Consider the following 18,559-nt stretch of genomic DNA (forward strand, 5'->3'; position numbering starts at 1 on the left):
GCTAGCCGATGGCATACAAAAACGTCATAAAAATTTAGTCCGTTCAGGGCCCACTGTCAGATCAGCGGGGCCAGGCGATGTCCGTGCAAAAGATGATCCCCACAAGCCCGGTTCCGTCCGCCCCAGCCTATAAGGGTGACAAACACAAGGCGAGCAAACAGATTCTACCACAGCACGACCCACAATCGCCGTATAGGGATACCGAGAGTATCGCGACAAAGGCACACTACCGCACACTTATCACCCCCACAGGGCACCGCAATAATCACACACACAAATCGAAACACCCGTACACACCCACTACAAACGACACCATATCATGGTATCCACTACAGGGAGGATTGATAACCTGGTTTCGAACACCCGCCACTACATCAGCCTAAACCAGACCCCAGATCCAACGCCGACCCGATATTTGGCTCTGTCCAAGCGAACAGAGTTTTCACTTAACTCGCTGCGGGGGGAATGCCCAGTTACTCTCCCCCGCTCCGGCGTCCCAGCGACTCCTTCCCCGACAGAGCGTCTCGAGACGCGATCGCCACTCGGGGTGCTCCGCTCTCCAGTATCGGCTCCCCTGTCCACTCTCCGGTGCGTCTTCTCCCGATGCCTCGTCCGGTGTCTCTTCTGTCCACTCCCTGGTGCGCCTTTCTCCGGTCTCTCCTCCGGGTGTCTGCTGTCCTTTCCCTGGTGCGCCTTTTTCCGGTCTCGCCTCCGGGTGTCTGCTGTCCACTCCCTGGTGCGCCTTTTTCCGGTGTCTCCTCCGGATCTCTGCTGTCCTAACCTCCAGGGTGCCTTTTCTGTAATGCGATCCTCCCCCTTCACTTTCCCAACCAATCCCAACCATTGTTCCAACGCCGCAATTGTCAAGGCAATTAATTAGTCCCGCGATCCCGGCTGACGTACCAAAGGCACAAGGATATAAACAAAACCCACATGCCCATAATACCCACGTGACACTTGTATTATCTTCTTGTTTGTGTGGGAGTGTAGGATGGTTAAATATATTCTGAATTAGTTATACATCTTTAATTTCACAAAAAAAGAATCCTTTGCATTTGCTCTATTTGCGGATGCCGTGGGTGTATGTGTTTTCTGTGTGAGATTCGTTAGTATGTCCTAAGGAGGCACCTGTAGGCAGTGAGACTGGACTCTCTCCTCAAGTGCAAAATGTGAATTTGCATTTTTACAGGGTGGTTCTGGAACATTCCTTAAAATTCATGAGAGAATATTACTTATTGGTCACTGAATCCCTTAAACCAGGGGAGCCCAAATCCAGTCCTGGAGGGCCAGAGTCCTGCACATTTTTGGGTTTCCCCTCATTTAACACACCTGATTCATCTCCTTGTGCTAATAACCACACAGCTCTTGAGCTGAATTATTTATGGTGGAAAAGGGAAAGAACTTTGCTACACAGGGCACCGCCCCCCAGGACTGGATTTGGACACCCCTGCTTTAGGTAGAAGAAACAGGCAGCACAAGTCGATGTTAACTGGCCAATGAGGTAGTGCCCCTCTCATAAATATTAATCAGCCAGCCAATCGTGTAGGGCTTCACTCATGAATATTAAAAAGTTCTCCTGATCCACGGTGCTAAAAGAAATTAGCGCCCGGGACACACTGGATGTGTGGCGGAAAATATCAAATTTCATTTCGGCGCCCATGTTAACAGATTAGAGCGGCCGCGTGCGTGCGCGAGATGTGGGGCTCGCGCCTCGCGGTTACGGCGCAACATCTACAGTCACGTGCGCGGTAAGCGGTTCTCTATGGAAGCGTATTGCATTCATCTGGGAAAAATTAATTCTGTTTTTCCGAATTAATGAGATAATAATCCCGTTTTTCAGAGCAATATTTTTCTGAATTAATGAGAACCTTCCTGTTTTTTATGATGCACGATCTGTGCCGGAATCATCGTTTATATCAGAATCCAGGTCCAAATGTTTATTAAATATCACTTTAAACATGTAATAATATTACTTAAATATTCTGTTATTGATGGCTATTTTCAAGCCGCACGCGCCAGAATTAACGGTTTGAAGGAAAGACACTGACTTTAGTATTGATCTCTGGTGCCGTTTTGTGGTAAATATGCTTGTGATGAATATGTCTGATGAATGTCGCTGCTTTGTCATTTTTTAATTTAATTAATTAAGCTGTTAGTTTAGCTCGCGCCCCATTTTGGCGGCTCTTCCCGCCGCCGTCGCGCGCCCACTTTATATTTCATAAACTTCAGTTCCCACTTCGTTAGGGAAGCTGTGCTGTTTTTATATCGTACAGAAACATAAAGTACAGGCGGCCTGATGGGATTAATAATTCTTCCTCCTGCCTACAGACTCCTGCCAGCTGACGCTGGACCCCAACACAGCAAACAGACGCCTGTCTCTGTCAGGGGGGAACAGGAAGGCGACAGAGGGGGCAGAGCAGCCATATCCTGATCATCCAGAGAGATTTGACAGCTGCCACCAAGTTCTGTGCAGAGAGAGTCTGACTGGCCGCTGTTACTGGGAGGCTGAGTGGGATGGACATGGAGTCTGGATAGGAGTCACTTATAAAGGGATCAGGAGGAAAGGAGGGAGGGACTGTGTGTTTGGATTCAATGACAAGTCATGGTGTCTGTACTGTAATACTGACAGTTACTCTGTCTGGCACAATAATATAGAGACTCTCATACCCATAGAGCCCTCAGGCTCCCGCAGAGTAGGAATGTATCTGGACTGGGGGGCTGGTGCTCTGTCCTTCTACAGAGTCTCCTCTGATGGACTGACCCCCCTGCACAGATTCACCTCCTCATTCACTGAGTCCCTCTATCCAGGGTTTGGGGTTTATAGAAACTCCTCAGTGTCACTGTGACGTGTTGTTGGTTCTCCTGGCAAAAAAGGTGAAATCTCTGCTTTTTAACCTTTATAATCCTTTTTACTCTGAAATGTACAGAACTGTGCAAAAGTCTTAGGCAGGCAAAGAAAATGATGTTTAGATTATCCTCCTGTTGGTGTAAAACTATGATATGATGCCTGTCAAAGTGTGTCAGCTTCGCCATTTCAGAACCTCTGCTAAAATCATCCTAGTATTTGCAGCGACCGTCCAGTGCAGCCATGTATTTTTTGACTTGGCCACTAACACACCTCATACAGCTAGTCAATCTCTCACTGACTTTTTAAACCAATATATTTAATTATTTAATTGAGCTGTTGGTGAAATTTAACAAAATCATGGAACGGCTGAGGTGCCCCTGAGGAGAAGTTTGGGAACTGAAGCGGTGTTCATCTAGCCATCCAACTAGATATCAGTAACTTTTTAGAAAACAGAAGAAATTATTACTAGTTTTTATTGTGTTACTTTTAATTTGCACACGTTCTAATGTTAAATTGTGTTTTTTGTTCTAAGCCAAAGTACACTTGCTACCCAGATAAACAGCTTTAAACATTTCTTTGGACTGCCTAAGACTTTTGCACAGTACTGTGTGTATGACAAACAATAAATGACTGTCTTCAGTGAGCTGAATAACATCAAAAATATAGTTTAATAGTTTTTTTCTTTGACTAAAATGTAATTAAATGTAATCCTGATTCAGGGGGGCTTTCCCTCTCCCCTGTATATGTACATTTTATATATTTATGTCCATTTACTGTATTCCCTCCCTGTACAATGACAATAAAGGCTTTCTGTTCTGTCCTATTAATGTCCTGCTTCAGCGTCACCCAAAGCATGACTGAGTAACATAATGAAACCACAGTCTGCTGGATTAAGTTAAATTCACTGTATTACTGCAGCTGAACATAACTGACACAATGACTGTCAATCAATGTGTATAATAATCATTTAACTGGAGACATAACAGACCGAAAAAAAACTGGAAAATATAATTATGTCCTGTTACTATTCTGCTTCAGTGGATTGAAGTAAATAAAATTATTATTAATATATTTAAATAAATAAAGAAATTTAATTTGTTAAATAATTAACACGGGGCGGCATGGTGGTGCAGTGGTTAGCGCTGTCGCCTCACACCTCTGGGACCCGGGTTCGAGTCTCCGCCTGGGTCACATGTGTGCGGAGTTTGCATGTTCTCCCCGTGTCGTCGTGGGGTTTCCTCCGGGTACTCCGGTTTCCCCCCACAGTCCAAAAACATGCTGAGGGTAATTGGAGTTGCTAAATTGCCCGTAGGTGTGCATGTGTGAGTGAATGGTGTGTGAGTGTGCCCTGCGATGGGCTGGCCCCCCATCCTGGGTTGTTCCCTGCCTCGTGCCCATTGATTCCGGGATAGGCTCCGGACCCCCCGCGACCCAATGGGATAAGCGGTTTGGAAAATGGATGGATGGATGGATGGAAATAATTAACACCCTTGCCACCCCCACCCCCCAGTAATAGGTCTGGTTGCTCCCCCGTTGGACAGAACAGGCGGGTGCCCAGGCAGCCTTGCCACCCCCATCCCACTGTAAAAGGTCTGGTTAATCCCCCGTAGGACAGAAGGGGCAGTTGCCCAGGCAGCCTTGCCACCCCCACCCCACTGTAAAAGGTCTGGTTATGCCCCCGTCAGACAGAAAAGGCAGGTGCCCAGGCACCCTTACCCCCCCCCCCCCACCACACTGTAAAAGGTCTGGTTACTCCCCCATCGGACAGAAGGGGCAGGTACCCAAAGACCCTTGCCAGCCCCACCCCACTGTAAAAGATCTGATTACTCCCCCGTAGGATAGAAGGGGCAGGAGCCCAGGCAGCCTTGCCACCCCCACCCCACTGTAAAAGGTCTGGTTATGCCCCCGTAGGACAGAAGAGGCAGTTGCCCAGGCACCCTTACCCCCCCCCCCCCCCACCACACTGTAAAAGGTCTGGTTACTCCCCCATCGGACAGAAGGGGCAGATGACCAGGCAGCCTTGCCACCCCCACCCCACTCTAAAAGGTCTGGTTGCTCTCCCGTCATACTGAATAGGCAGGTGCCCAGACACACTTGCCACCCCCATCCCACTGTAAGAGGTCTGATTACTCCCCCGTAGGATAGAAGGGGCAGGTGCCCAGGCAGCCTTGCCACCCCCACCCCACTCTAAAAGGTCTGGTTGCTCTCCCGTCATACAGAATAGGCAGGTGCCCAGACAACCTTGCCACCCCCCCACCCACTGTAAAAGGTCTGGTTATGCCCCCGTCGGACAGAACGGGCAGGTGCCCAGGCACCCTTACCCCCCCCACCCCACTGTAAGAGGTCTGATTACTCCCCCGTAGGATAGAAGGGGCAGGTGCCCAGGCAGCCTTGCCACCCCCACCCCACTCTAAAAGGTCTGGTTGCTCTCCCGTCATACAGAATAGGCAGGTGCCCAGACAACCTTGCCACCCCCCACCCACTGTAAAAGGTCTGGTTATGCCCCCGTCGGACAGAACGGGCAGGTGCCCAGGCACCCTTACCCCCCCCACCCCACTGTAAGAGGTCTGATTACTCCCCCGTAGGATAGAAGGGGCAGGTGCCCAGGCAGCCTTGCCACCCCCACCCCACTCTAAAAGGTCTGGTTGCTCTCCCGTCATACAGAATAGGCAGGTGCCCAGACACACTTGCCACCCCCATCCCACTGTAAAAGGTCTGGTTATGCCCCCATCAGACAGAACGGGCAGGTGCCCAGGGTCCCTTACCCCCCCCCCCCCCCACCACACCGTAAAAGGTCTAGGTGCTCCTCCGTCAAACAGAACGGGCAGGTGCCAAGACACCATTGCCACCCCCCACCCCATTGAAAAAGGTCTGGTAGTTGCACCGTCGGACAGAATAGGGAGGGGCCAAGACACCCTTGCCACCCCCACCCCACTGTAAAAAATCTGGTTATGCCCTCTTCGGACAGAACGGGCAGGTGCCCAGACACCCTTGCCACCCCCACCCCACTGTAAAAGGTCTAGTTATTCCCCGGTAGGATCGAAGGGGCAGGTGCCCAGGCACCCTTACCCCCCCCCACCCCACTGTAAAAGATCTGGTTATGCCCCTGTAAGGACATAAAACTTATAGGTCCTGCAGGCCCCAACTGTGATCAGCCTGCATCAGTCTATTTCAGAGCTCCGCTGGCCCAGGCAAGACTGGACTCCACGCATCAAACCATCCCTTTTAAGGAAGGCAAAGGCCTGCCGGCTCCTGAGAGACTGGATAGAAATAACTGGAGCAATACAGGAAAAGCATGACCTTTCACCCCCGGAGTGACACAGTCAATCCACAGCAACAACAGCTGTCAGTCTCCATACACTGACATCTTTTCCGCTATAAACAGGATAACTCACCACACATAGATATTAGGGACAAATACATGCATGTTTGGTTTCGTTTGAATAGGCATGAGACGAGGAGTATTATACTCTCAGATTTAAGGCAGTATAACTTTCCCTAAGAGAAATATAGAAACTTCAGCTAAACCCACTAAACTGAGAGAGCCTCTCACATGGCAGAACAAGGGAATTACAACCGCCCCCTAAAGTGACCTGATTGGCTGGGGACCTGAGAACCAAGGCCAATAATGCCCCTAAAATTAACTTCAGAGTCTTCAGAGACATGCCATCACCTGGGTTGGATACTTAAGGAAGGGCCTCAGAAAAATTCGGGGAGTCACTCTGTAATCAGAGCTCCCACAGAGAACTGGGCGAAAGTCCATCTGTAGTCAGATACTTTCTGCAGAACTTTGTGCACTCTCAGCTGAGGAATGTGATTGTTTAATATTGTATTTGTCCTAATGAAAATGTATTTAAGGGTATGTGGCCACATGTCAATAATTGTATATTGTAGTATGTGTAATAAATGTTGTTTTTATTACTTTATGACTGTCTGATTTGCTAACTTCTTTATAAACTTTCCAGATTGGACTTCTATCCTGATTAGGACTAAAGTGGTAAGTACTATCTTGCAGCCTCTGGGTTAAATCCCCTTTATCCGGGTCCCAAACTCGACTGCCCAGGTTAAGTTAGGTGGATACCAAAACTACACCTCTGGAGTTCGCACAAGCTCAGTTATGGGCCGACGTAACCTCTGAGGTCAACACATGCTGATGAAAGGTTCGGTATCTACCCTCTGAGGGGCGTACACACTATGTTCCTAGGCACCGGGCATAGTCTCTGAGACGCTCACACGGTAAGATAACGGGTGGCATCGGCGGAGTCCCTGAGACGAGCCCAAAGTAAGCCTCGTACAAACTACCGCTACGAAAAGTGTGCCTTCACAGCCGCTGAGGTTGACACATGTTATGATATGGGCTGCCCCCGGCTGAGCCTCTGAGGTGGACGTACGTGTGGTTTGGGTAAACATCGGCTTAATCGCCGAGGAGCCCACTAGGTCAGTAATTGGCAGACACTGAGCCTTTGGGGAATTATACAGGTCGAGGGACCCGAATAATCAGAGGCTGACTTTGTCTTAAATGGTGGCGATTTCCGTACCTCTAAGACAAACCCTGTGGAACAAGCTGAGGCGAATCTGGCGGACTCCTAAGGTCTTTAATAAAATGGAGTCAGATATGTGAATAAAAGAATACTTTATATATTAAAAAGAGTAAGTAATTTCCAGGAGGCTCGGAAGGACCAACACGCATTCACAGCCTTCGGCTGCGCCATTGGACCAGTGGGCGGCTCCCTACATAGAAAACAACAGAGGATGCATATACATTCAAGTCGGTGTGGTTGTCCTTTGTGGATTCCAGTTTAAACAATTTCCAGTCATCAAAACACCCCTGTAGTCTGGTCATGGCTCCTTAGGGCCAGACTCTGATGGTCTGTACAGTGGGCTTTGTTCTGGCAGTGAGGGGTTTGTATGCAGGGGTCAGGGACAAAGAGGTGTGATCAGACTGACTGGTGTGGGGGGAGGGGGGCGCTTTGTAAGTGTTTGCTATGTTGCACATGATCCAACGTGTTATTTCCAAACTGGCAGAATTTGGGTAGCACAGTTTTGAAATTGGTGGGGGGGGGGGGGCTACTAAGCCCTGCCCAAAATACCAGTTAACCTTTTTTCAGGTGTCCTAATACTTTTGGAAATTTAGTGAGATAAGATAAGATATGAAGATAAGATGAGATGAATGATTTATTGTCATTATAAGTACAATGGGATTTAGTTTGGAACACACCAGCAGGGTTCTGTAGCGTCTATCAGATGGCAGCGTTGTAAAGAGTTTGTGTCCCGGGTGGGTTGGGTCCTTGATTATTTTCTCAGCTCTGCGGCTGCACTGGGTGTGATGGATTTCTTCCAGTGATGGAAGCTGGGTGCCAGTGCTGTTTTAATGATACGCTGCAGGGTCTTGCTGATCTCCAAGGTGCATCCAGAGTACTACGCAGTGATGCAGTATGTGATCACTGACTCTATGGTGCACCTGTAGAAGTTCACCAGGAGCTGCTGTGGAAGACATGCTGTCTTCAGGCTCCACAGGAAGTGGAGTCTCTGAAGTCCTTTTTTGGCAATGGCTGAAGTGTTTGTGGTCCATGACAGATCACAGCTGATCTGAACCCCCAGGAATCGAAAGCTCTGAACCACCTCCACCTTTTCACCACCGATGCTGATGGGGTGGTGGCCCCCGTGCTTCCATCTCCTAAAGTCCAGGATCATTTATTTCATCTTTTTTGAGTTCAGGGCGAGGCTGTTGTGTCGGCTCCAGCGCTCCAGGTTCCCGACCTCTTCCCTGTAGGCTGACTCGTTGTTGTTTGAGATCAGACCTATCACAGTTGTATTGTCTGCAAACTTAATGATGATGTTAGAATCATGGGTGGGTTTGCAGTTGTGTGTGAAGAGGGAGTAGAGGAGGTGGCTGAGCACACAGCCCTGAGGTGCTCCAGTATTGAGAGTAATGGAGGTTGAGGTGTGGTTACTCATGCGCGCTGTCTGTACGCTGTTGGTCAGAAAGTCCAAGACCCAGTTGCACAGGTGTGTGTGCAGTCCAAGGTTGTGCAGTTTGATGGCCAGCTTGGTGGGGGGATAGTGTTAAAGGCGGAGCTGTAGTCAATAAACAGCATCCGCTCGTAGCTGTCCTGCTGCTCCAGGTGTGATAGGGCAGTGTGGAGGGCCAATGTAATGGCATCCTCTGCTGACCTGTTTGACCGGTTGGCAAACTGTCGTTGGTCCAGGGAGGGAGGTATGTTCTTCTTGATGTGTGCTAAGACCAGCCGCTCAAAGTACTTCATAACAATGGGGGTCAGGGCCACTGGACGGTAGTCGTTCAGGTTCCTGACCACTGCCTGTTTAGGGATGGAGATGATGGTGGCAGACTCAGGAGGGGGCGGTGGCCTGTTTCAAGGAGATGTTGAACAGACTGGTGAGGACTGCGGACAGCTGACTAGTGTATTCAGGGTATTCAGGGGAGCCTCCTGCACAGTCAACCTGGTATGATGGTGTTTGGTGTCCTTGTCAAACCGAGCGAAGAACTGGTTCAGATCATCAGGTAGGGATGAGGTCGCTGTGCTGGTTTGATGGGTGTTGTTGCTGTTATAGTCGGTAATGGACCTGATTCCCTGCCACATGTGCCGGGGGTCGTTGTTGCCGAAGTTCTCCTCGGTTTTGTCTTCGTAGGAGCGCTTTGCCTCTCTGATGCCTCTCCTCAGGTTGGGCCTGGCTGCTGAGTAGGCTTCTCGGTCGCCGGTGTGGAAAGCCTCATCGCGTGACTTCCGCAGCTTTTGAACTTCCCTGTTCATCTACGGTTTGCAGTTGGGGAAAGTGCAAATGTCCCTGAAAGTGGTAACAGTGTCCATGCAGAAGTTTATGTAGAAAACAACAGAGGATGCATATACATTCAAGTCGGTGTGGTTGTCCTTTGTGGATTCCAGTTTAAACAATTTCCAGTCATCAAAACACCCCTGTAGTCTGGTCATGGCTCCTTAGGGCCAGACTCTGATGGTCTGTACAGTGGGCTTTGTTCTGGCAGTGAGGGGTTTGTATGCAGGGGTCAGGGACAAAGAGATGTGATCAGACTGACTGGTGTGGAGGGAGGGGGACGCTTTGTAAGGGTTTGCTATGTTGCACATGATCCAACGTGTTATTTCCTCTGGTTGGAAAACCAACAAACTGGCAGAATTTGGGTAGCTTGGTGTGATTAAAATCCCCCGCGATGATCAATGCAGCGTCTGGGTGGTTTTGCAGTACGTTTGAAGCATCATGCAGCTTAGCGAGTGCTAGCTTGGCATTAGCTTGAGGGGGGATGCAGACGGCGGTGAGAAACACTGATGAATTCCCTCGGTAGATAAAACGCTCTGCACTTCAGCATAATAAATTCCAGGTCTGGTGAACAGTATTGTTCTCTAATGTTCGTGGACGTTCGTGGACAAGAGTTACTCTCATAGATGCACACGCCACCGCCTTTGTCTTTTCTGGATTGAGCAGTGCGATCCACCCAGTACACAGTCTGGTCAGCTAACTTTATAGGCGAGTCGGGGATGTTAGCATTCAGGCAGATATCCGTGAAAACTGAAGTGCAACTGTTCAGCTTTTGTGACGAAATCTTCAGCCTCAACTCATCTATCTTGTTAGCTATAGACTGGGTATTCACAGGCTGGGTAGAGGAGCTTTGTTCCGGGAGCTCTTTAGTCTAGCATGAATGCCGGCTCTCTTACCCCGTGTCTGCTTTCTCTCCCATGTCCACCTGTGCCGTCTCTTTGTCCAGGTGGTGATCCAGGCAGGCACCCATGTACAGAGTATCTCCTCCTGGATGTTGGGAGGTGGAGCCGGGAGAAAACCTTTTAAACCGGTATTCCGAATTTCCTGCGGACTGTATGTTGCATGACCCTGTCATAACTGCAAACCGTGGCTCACTGTGACTAAAAGTGAACTAAAATACACAAAATAAATGAAAAAGTGGCATCTACATGGGGAGCTCCGGGCCGCTGCATCTGCGAACGCCACCATGATAGTGTGTGTGTGTTTGTCCCCCCTTGAAGGTCAAGTAAATTTTATTTAAATTTTGCACAACATTTTTGTCTCTACACGGTCACGTTTACAATTCTCCTCTGCTCTCTGTATCACGCATGGTGGAGTTCCGCCCCATGCACACACACAGACACGTGTGGGCACACACAGGTGAGCACACTCCCACCAGCGGACAGAGAGCGCGTGTCGGAAAATATGTCGCATCAACCACTTGAAAAGCAGACAAAAATATATGTTTTTTTTATTATTAATTTGCACCTCAAGACAAACATCCGCAATAGGCCACAAGGAGACCATTTTGCAGCCTGCATGCGGATCTCAGTAAATGGGCCAGACGTCTCTGACTTTGCATATCAAGAGGCTCTAGAAATGTTCTTCCAGAAGCCCAAAAAGATGCACTGCAGTGACAAAAGCTGCACACTTTGTGGGTAACTGTCATAAAAAGAAATGTTGTGATGTTTAGTTCAACCTCTTGTTATATTGACTGTTGTCATTAAAAGACTGTTGTCATTAAAAGAACAGCATGAATTCTGTTGGTGTCCATCTGCCCCCCCAACTCTGTATGTCATTTTAGTTTGACTTGTAGAGATGAGGAGGCAGACATTCTTTCTGTGATGCAAAAAAGTGTGACAAAACACAACAATGTAACTATCTTTCAATGAAAGTGAAACTGAAACTACAGCAAAACTTGATTTATTGGTCTGAACTTCATGACCTCATTCTCACTCATTCTGTTTAGAATATAACTCAGTGTTTTTATAATGAAACATCATTAAAACTAAACTTAATGTTAATATCTGAATTAACATGGACTGTAATCAAATTTAGTTTTCTGTCCAGTAATAAAATTGATACAAACTTGTTGCTTGTACAGAAAACATCTGTTTATTAAGGCACAAGTAAATGTACCGGTTTACTTCCTTTCCCTGCCCTTCTGACAAAGTAATGCTGTTTAGCCTGCTGCACTGTATCAATAAGCAGGCAGCAGTCTGCTTTACTGCAGACATGGAAGCCTCTCAAACCTGCTGGGATACAGTATGTTTATGTATGTTAATACCTATGAAAACAATAATAATAAAATGAATCAGCAGTCCTCCTGACCTTTTCAGCTAGTTTTTTATACATGCTCTGTATGTAGCAGTAGACATTCCTCCTCCCCCACTAACATGTCAGGACCAGTTCGTACCAACCCTGATGTCACCAGCCATTCAAGATTCCACCGCTGTTACGCACTGAGTACTATCCATCCATCCATCCATTTTCCAAACCGCTTATCCTATTGGGTCGCGGGGGGTCCGGAGCCTATCCCGGAATCAATGGGCACGAGGCAGGGAACAACCCAGGATGGGGGGCCAGCCCATCGCAGGGCACACTCACACACCATGCACTCACACATGCACACCTACGGGCAATTTAGCAACTCCAATTAGCCTCAGCATGTCTTTGGACTGTGGGGGGGAACCGGAGTACCCGGAGGAAACCCCACGACGACATGGGGAGAACATGCAAACTCCGCACACATGTGACCCAGGCGGAGACTCGAACCCAGGTCTCAGAGGTGTGAGGCGACAGTGCTAACCACTGCACCACCATGCCGCCCCCGCACTGAGTACTACTTCAGTACAAAAGACAAATAGCCAATTGGTACACACCAGTTAGCTCACATAATAACATAAGAAAGTATGTATTAACATTTTTACCTCATGGAAACTGTGCAAGTAAAATATGTAAATGACAAAGTAAGTGTGTCCATGTAAATATTCAATCATTTATTTAAGGCTAATGCAGAAGTCTTGTGGAGCCCATACCTTGATGAGTCACACCTGCTTGGGAGGCACAATATTACACAATTTTAGCCAAAAGGATTTAACCCTTTGAAGCCTGTCCATTTTTGGTGTTTTTTATCCCTTTGATTTCAGGCATATTACATGGCATGTATATGAGTTACCCACATATGCTGTATATCTTTGTTTTCTGGACATTCTGGGCTGCTCAGATATCTCAGTTTATTAAGGCACAAGTAAATTTACTGGTTTGCACAGGGAAGCTTGGCCATATTTTTAGATGACTTTTGCGCATTTTTTGAATCCCGTTTGGAGCATGACATAAGGAGAGGTAGGAGGACATACATCATGTACCATGGTACCACCCTAAGAGCTGCATTACATATTCCAAAGCACAGAATTCGGCCGTCCAGAGATGGCTTGCTTGGACCTGGAGTCTATGTCAGTCAGAACTTTCAGAAGACCAAAGCCTACGCAATATATCTACCCTCCAATGAGCGGAAAGCTGTACTCAAGCTGAGGGTAAAGTAAAGAAGGTAAAGAAGATTCACTACCAGGGACACCCCCTCCAAAATACATCCCTACCTAAAATATAATGTCCCCCCTCTCTTTTATTATTAGTAAGAGAAGATTATAAAGAACTACACAAAGATTATCCCTCATCCTCAAAAACTGACCTTACAGGATGTTCTCTGTTTGTAACCAACATGGAACAGTTGTGGTTGTTCAAGACGTTCTTCCCTGTGGGTGGTGTGTTTATTGATGTCAGGCTGTTTTGCTTGCCAGGTTGACATCCCATTCTAAATCATTAGGCATCCATATTGAGCCCCCCCCCCCCCTTTGGAGATATAACTGCTGCCTCTCATCAAGGAAGGCTTTTCAAAAGATTTTGTGTGTCTGTGCAAATAAGCCCATTAATCTGCAAGATAATTTATGAGGTCCGGCACTGATGTTGGATATGAAGGCCTGACTCGTAATCCCCATTCTAGTTCATCCCAAAGGAGTGTGATGGGGTTGACGTCAGAGCTCCGTCTGGGCCAGTCTATTTGTTCCACACCAAACTCACTCAGTCATGTTTTTTGTCATGCTGGAACAGAAAAGGTCATTCCCCAACGTAGGCCTGTCAAAAACATATGGTGAAGCATTAAGAGTTCCCTTCACTGGAACTAAGGGGTCTATGCCAACCCCTGATAAACACCCCCATACCATTATCTCTCCTCCACCAAACTTTATAGTTGGCACAATTCAGTCAGGCAGATAACATTCTCCTGCCATCTGCCTAATCCAGATGCATCCATCAAATTGCCATACAGAGAAGCATGAATTGTCACTCTACAGAATGCTTCCACTGCTCCAGAGTCCATTGGCAGAGTGCTGTACCCCACTCCCTTCAAAGCTGGGTACTGTGCATGGTGATCCATTGGCAGATGGTATGGGTGACATGAGCAGCCACCCTGGGCAGCATCTTGATTGGGACGGCACAGGGTGCCCACCTAACCCTCTCTGCGTGAAACAGGCATGGCATGAGGTAGCAGTGAGTGTGTCCTTATTTTCTAGCCTTACCAGATCATCCACACAGTACCAAAGGCATTATAATGATGTCAGGAGGCGAGGAAAATAGAAGCTCGCTGCTGAATGAGAGCAGCAGCTGGCAATGTGGACTTAATCATGCTTGGTGTTTTTAATTTTGGGTCTGCAGCTTGTAAAATGTAAATAAAAGTGCAATCTTTGTTCAAACAAAGCACAACCTACAGTTTTTAAGGTGTTTTAAATTCTACCAATAAAAGACAAAAATTTTATTTTTCTACATCTCACAATTTAGATTCCTTACGAAGCTACAGATGATTCAGCTCTTCTGCCAACTGGCCCTCCTTGCTCCTCCTTGTATTCTATAATAAATTGCATATAAATGAAATAAAAGAACAAAATACCATTAGTGCACTTCCAGCACGTATCTGTGTCAATTACAAGCATCATGCACTCGCACATTTATAAAACGCGCCGCCTAAATACCGTGTAACAATATGCCACTGACTTTGGACGTGATTTTTGTTGCCTCAAGTCTCCCCCATGGTTGCATGAGTGTGGAGTCTGCATGTTCTCCCCATGTCATCGTAGGGTTTCCTCCAACTACTCCGGTTTCCCCCCCACAGTCCAAAAACACGATGAGGTTAATTGGAGTTACCATATTGTGGTGTGTTGGTGTGCTTGCATGTGTGTGAATGGTGTGTGAGAATCAATTAATTGATAGTTTAGGTTACAGAAAGTTAGGTCGAGCTGTTATATGATTGTGTCTTACTGAATGAATGTAGGTCTATATCATAAGAACATTACATATCAGTAAAATATTATGGGTATGAAGCATGTAATTTAAGATTATTTGTAATCATATATAAGGATAAAAATGAAAGGAATGCTTGATATTAACCATTACAAACTAATGTAAAATATACGTAGTTTGATATCCAAATTCAGCTTTGTAGTGTTTCCGTGGGGGGTGGCACGGTGGGTAACACTGTCAGCTCATACTGTGGGGACCCGGGTTCAAGTCTCCCCCAGGATTCCCTGTGTGTGGAGTGTGCATGCCCTCCCTGTGTCGTCATGGGCTTTCCTCTGGGTATTCCAGTCTCCCCGCACAATCATGCAGTGGTGAACTGGAGTCACCAAACTGTGCATTGTTGTAAATGGTGTATGAATGTGCCCCCTTATCCTTGTACAGGAGAAGCAGGAACAGACAATGGATAGAAAGTAGGTGGTGCCTCATTTTATTTGAGTATAAGCCATTGGATCCTTTTTCAGTGCACATTCAGTTTGGTTAGTTCTGTTTAATACAAACAAGAAGATAAATGTTACTCAAGACCATGTTGATTCCAGCTGTGATTCCATTGTTGGAAGATCTGAGAGCAACGTGACAATGGGGAAGTGGCCTGCATCTTTGAAGGCAGCAAACGGGAGTGAGAGCTTGTCAGTGGTGAAACAGAAACCCTGATATCTGTCCAGCATCGAGTGACACTGTCAGGTTACGAATGGGAGACCTTGGATTATATTGTTATGCTGAAACAGAGCAACGTGACAATGGGGAAGTGGCCTGCATCTTTGAAGGCAGCAAACAGGAGTGGGAGCTTGTCAGTGGTGAAACAGAAACCCTGATATCTGTCCAGCATCGAGTGACACTGTCAGGTTACGAATGGGAGACCTTGGATTATATTGTTATGCTGAAACAGAGCAACGTGACAATGGGGAAGTGGCCTGCATCTTTGAAGGCAGCAAACGGGAGTGGGAGCTTGTCAGTGGTGAAACAGAAACCCTGATATCTGTCCAGCATCGAGTGACACTGTCAGGTTACGAATGGGAGACCTTGGATTATATTGTTATGCTGAAACAGAGCAACTAGTCCGACAGTCACTCAAGTTTTACTGAAACAGAAACTGAATACAAAAAATAAGCAAAACAAAGACAATGATAAGTTGCAGCACTAAAGACTAAAGCTATTTTCAAGTAAACAAATTTGGATACTAGTGCCATAATGAAGATCCTTTATCTAAGATGTAGGTGCAGTAGATAATATACCATCTAATGTACCCACATCATTCCCATATATGGCATTGGTGGAGAGGTTGCGTCAGGTTTACATCTGGAGTTTCACTGCGGTACACAAAAAGAAGTCGTTCATATTGTGTTTTTTATTATTGTCTTCCTACATTCATACATATATTCCATTTTCATCCATCCATCCATATAATCGAATAAAACTGGATGCTGTAATACTTGTATGGATTTTTCCTATGATTAATCAAAGATCAACAGCATCTTACTAAAGAAACCAACTTCCACAGAAGATTATTGTATTTGATCAAAATAAATATTTATGTACTGAGTTTTAAAGAACAATGCATTCCCTAAACTGTTAAAAAGAAGGAAGTGACAGAGAATAAAGATGAGTAATACAATTATATCAACAATTACAAAATGACATTTGTGTTCCACAAGAGAAGATTATAAAGAACTATACTGGGATTATAGATAAAACTTCAATCCTGCTGGGATCCCAAACACAATCTTCCTCCAAACCACTGGGAACCATTCCGCACTTGGGGGGCACCCAGGCTGTGTCATATCCATGGTCATGCCAGGTTTTTTGGAGGGGGTGTCCCTGCCGGTCGATCTTCTTTACTTTTCCTACTCGAATCCTCAGCTTGAGTACAGCTCGCTGCTCATTGTAGGGTAGATTTTTTGGGTAGACTCTGGCCTTCCGAAAGCTCCGACTGACATAGACTCCAAGTAGGTCCAAGCATGCCATCGATGGATGGCTGAAATCCGTGATTTTGAATATTATATGCAGCTGTCAGGGTGGTGCCATGGTACATGATGTATGTCCTCCTACCTCTCTTTATGTCACGCTCCAAACGGGATTCAAATGGTGCGTCAAAGTCATCATAAAAGCTGGCCATACTTTCTTCTGCAAACTAGCCACTTTACTTCTAGATTAATAAACAGATGTTTTCTGTACCAAACAAAACAGTTACAATTAACAGTGTATGTATATGATATGAAAATAAAAATAATTACAGTGATACCTTAGAACTCAAACTTAATCCGTTCAGAACTCGGGTTCAAATCCTAAAAAGTTAGAGTTCTGATCGAATTTTCCCCATAAGAAATAATTGAAAACCAATTAATTGGTTCCTGGACACAAAAAATAACACCCAAATATGTTTTTTTTTTTTTTAGCATTTAAACACAAAATGAACAGGATAAAACAAGAAGAGCATATACTAAACAAATCTAAGCACATTTATCAAAGCAGTAATTTGTAAAGTAAGAAAATAAATGCCGTGCGTAACATTTTTTGCTTAATGGCTTCCAAAACAATAAAGACTGTACCCCAACGCTACCCCAAGCCATGCCCCAACACTGTGCCAACACTAGACTATGCCATGCGGTCCATTGTTTATTTTTATTATTACTCTGTAGTCCTTATTCTGTTTGTAAATCGCAAACTTTTAGGTTGCAACATTTCTACAACTATTGCGTAACTTTTTGGTGAGCAATGGCTACCAAAATGATATAAAGTTCAGTGTATTACCTGATATTATCAATAAAAAAAGCACTATCACCAACAAACGATGCTATCACTGCGCATGCGAGGCTGAGACTGAAGCGTTACCCTTTGTTTCCACTGAGAGGCGTGCTGTGTGACTCATTTCCCCGCGCATACAAATTATCTCAGGTCGGCTTTACGGTTCAAATACTGAGATTCAGAAGTTCTATGTCATTTTTTTCCAACTGGTTGGTTCGACTTTTAAGAAATTCCAGTTCTAATGAGTTTGAGTACTGAGGTACCACTGTATATGATCTTGCTATTATTTTATTAAAATGATGTTTTGTTATAATGATCCTCACTTTTTTGTGAATTATAATCAAAATAAGAGAGAATTATATCATGGAGTTTCACACTTACCTCTTGGACTGAAAATCCACTTAAATCAGTTCCTTCAGACCGATGAGTTAAGTGTTTCCTGTACTTTAATCTTCCATTTCATTGAGAGATAAATGTAGATACACTGGTTCTGTCACGCCCATATTGTGTCACAGTAAAGAATTTCCTCCTCCTCAACACAAACCAATACACATAAAACCAGTTTGACGTCATAATACATTTTTGTGTTCATTATTCTGAAGCAAGCTAGAAACTCGGATTTGATTTTGTGCGCTCTTGCTAAAAGTAAGGCATACATACATAATGTAAATCAATAACATTTTCTAAGTAAGTTTTACATGGAGTTTCGCTTTTCATGTTACAGAGAACATGAATCACAGAAAAACTGTAAAAGAAAAAGATAAAAATATAATCACATGAGAGGGGTGCAGTGATTAGCACTGTTGCCTCACACCTCTGGGACCAGGCTTTGAGTCTCTATCAGGA

At 45.8% G+C, this 18,559-nt stretch overlaps 2 protein-coding genes and 1 long non-coding RNA gene across 3 annotated transcripts in view; 1 reads left to right on the plus strand and 2 right to left on the minus strand.

Moving 5' to 3' along the window:
• Positions 1-18,559, plus strand: part of LOC125721932 (NACHT, LRR and PYD domains-containing protein 12-like) — a 431,572-nt gene that overhangs the window by 244,588 nt on the left and 168,425 nt on the right. The gene's annotated exons all lie outside the window — the stretch shown is intronic.
• Positions 1-18,559, minus strand: part of LOC125721933 (NACHT, LRR and PYD domains-containing protein 3-like) — a 158,438-nt gene that overhangs the window by 89,574 nt on the left and 50,305 nt on the right. The gene's annotated exons all lie outside the window — the stretch shown is intronic.
• LOC125721979 (uncharacterized) lies at positions 16,299-18,129 on the minus strand. The gene is made up of 2 exons (XR_007386032.1): positions 18,095-18,129; positions 16,299-17,137 (listed from the first exon to the last, which is right to left on the minus strand). It is a non-coding gene; the product is annotated as an uncharacterized LOC125721979 (long non-coding RNA).

Source organism: Brienomyrus brachyistius, unplaced genomic scaffold (assembly GCF_023856365.1).
Source record: "Brienomyrus brachyistius isolate T26 unplaced genomic scaffold, BBRACH_0.4 scaffold36, whole genome shotgun sequence".
Lineage (NCBI taxonomy): Eukaryota > Metazoa > Chordata > Actinopteri > Osteoglossiformes > Mormyridae > Brienomyrus > Brienomyrus brachyistius.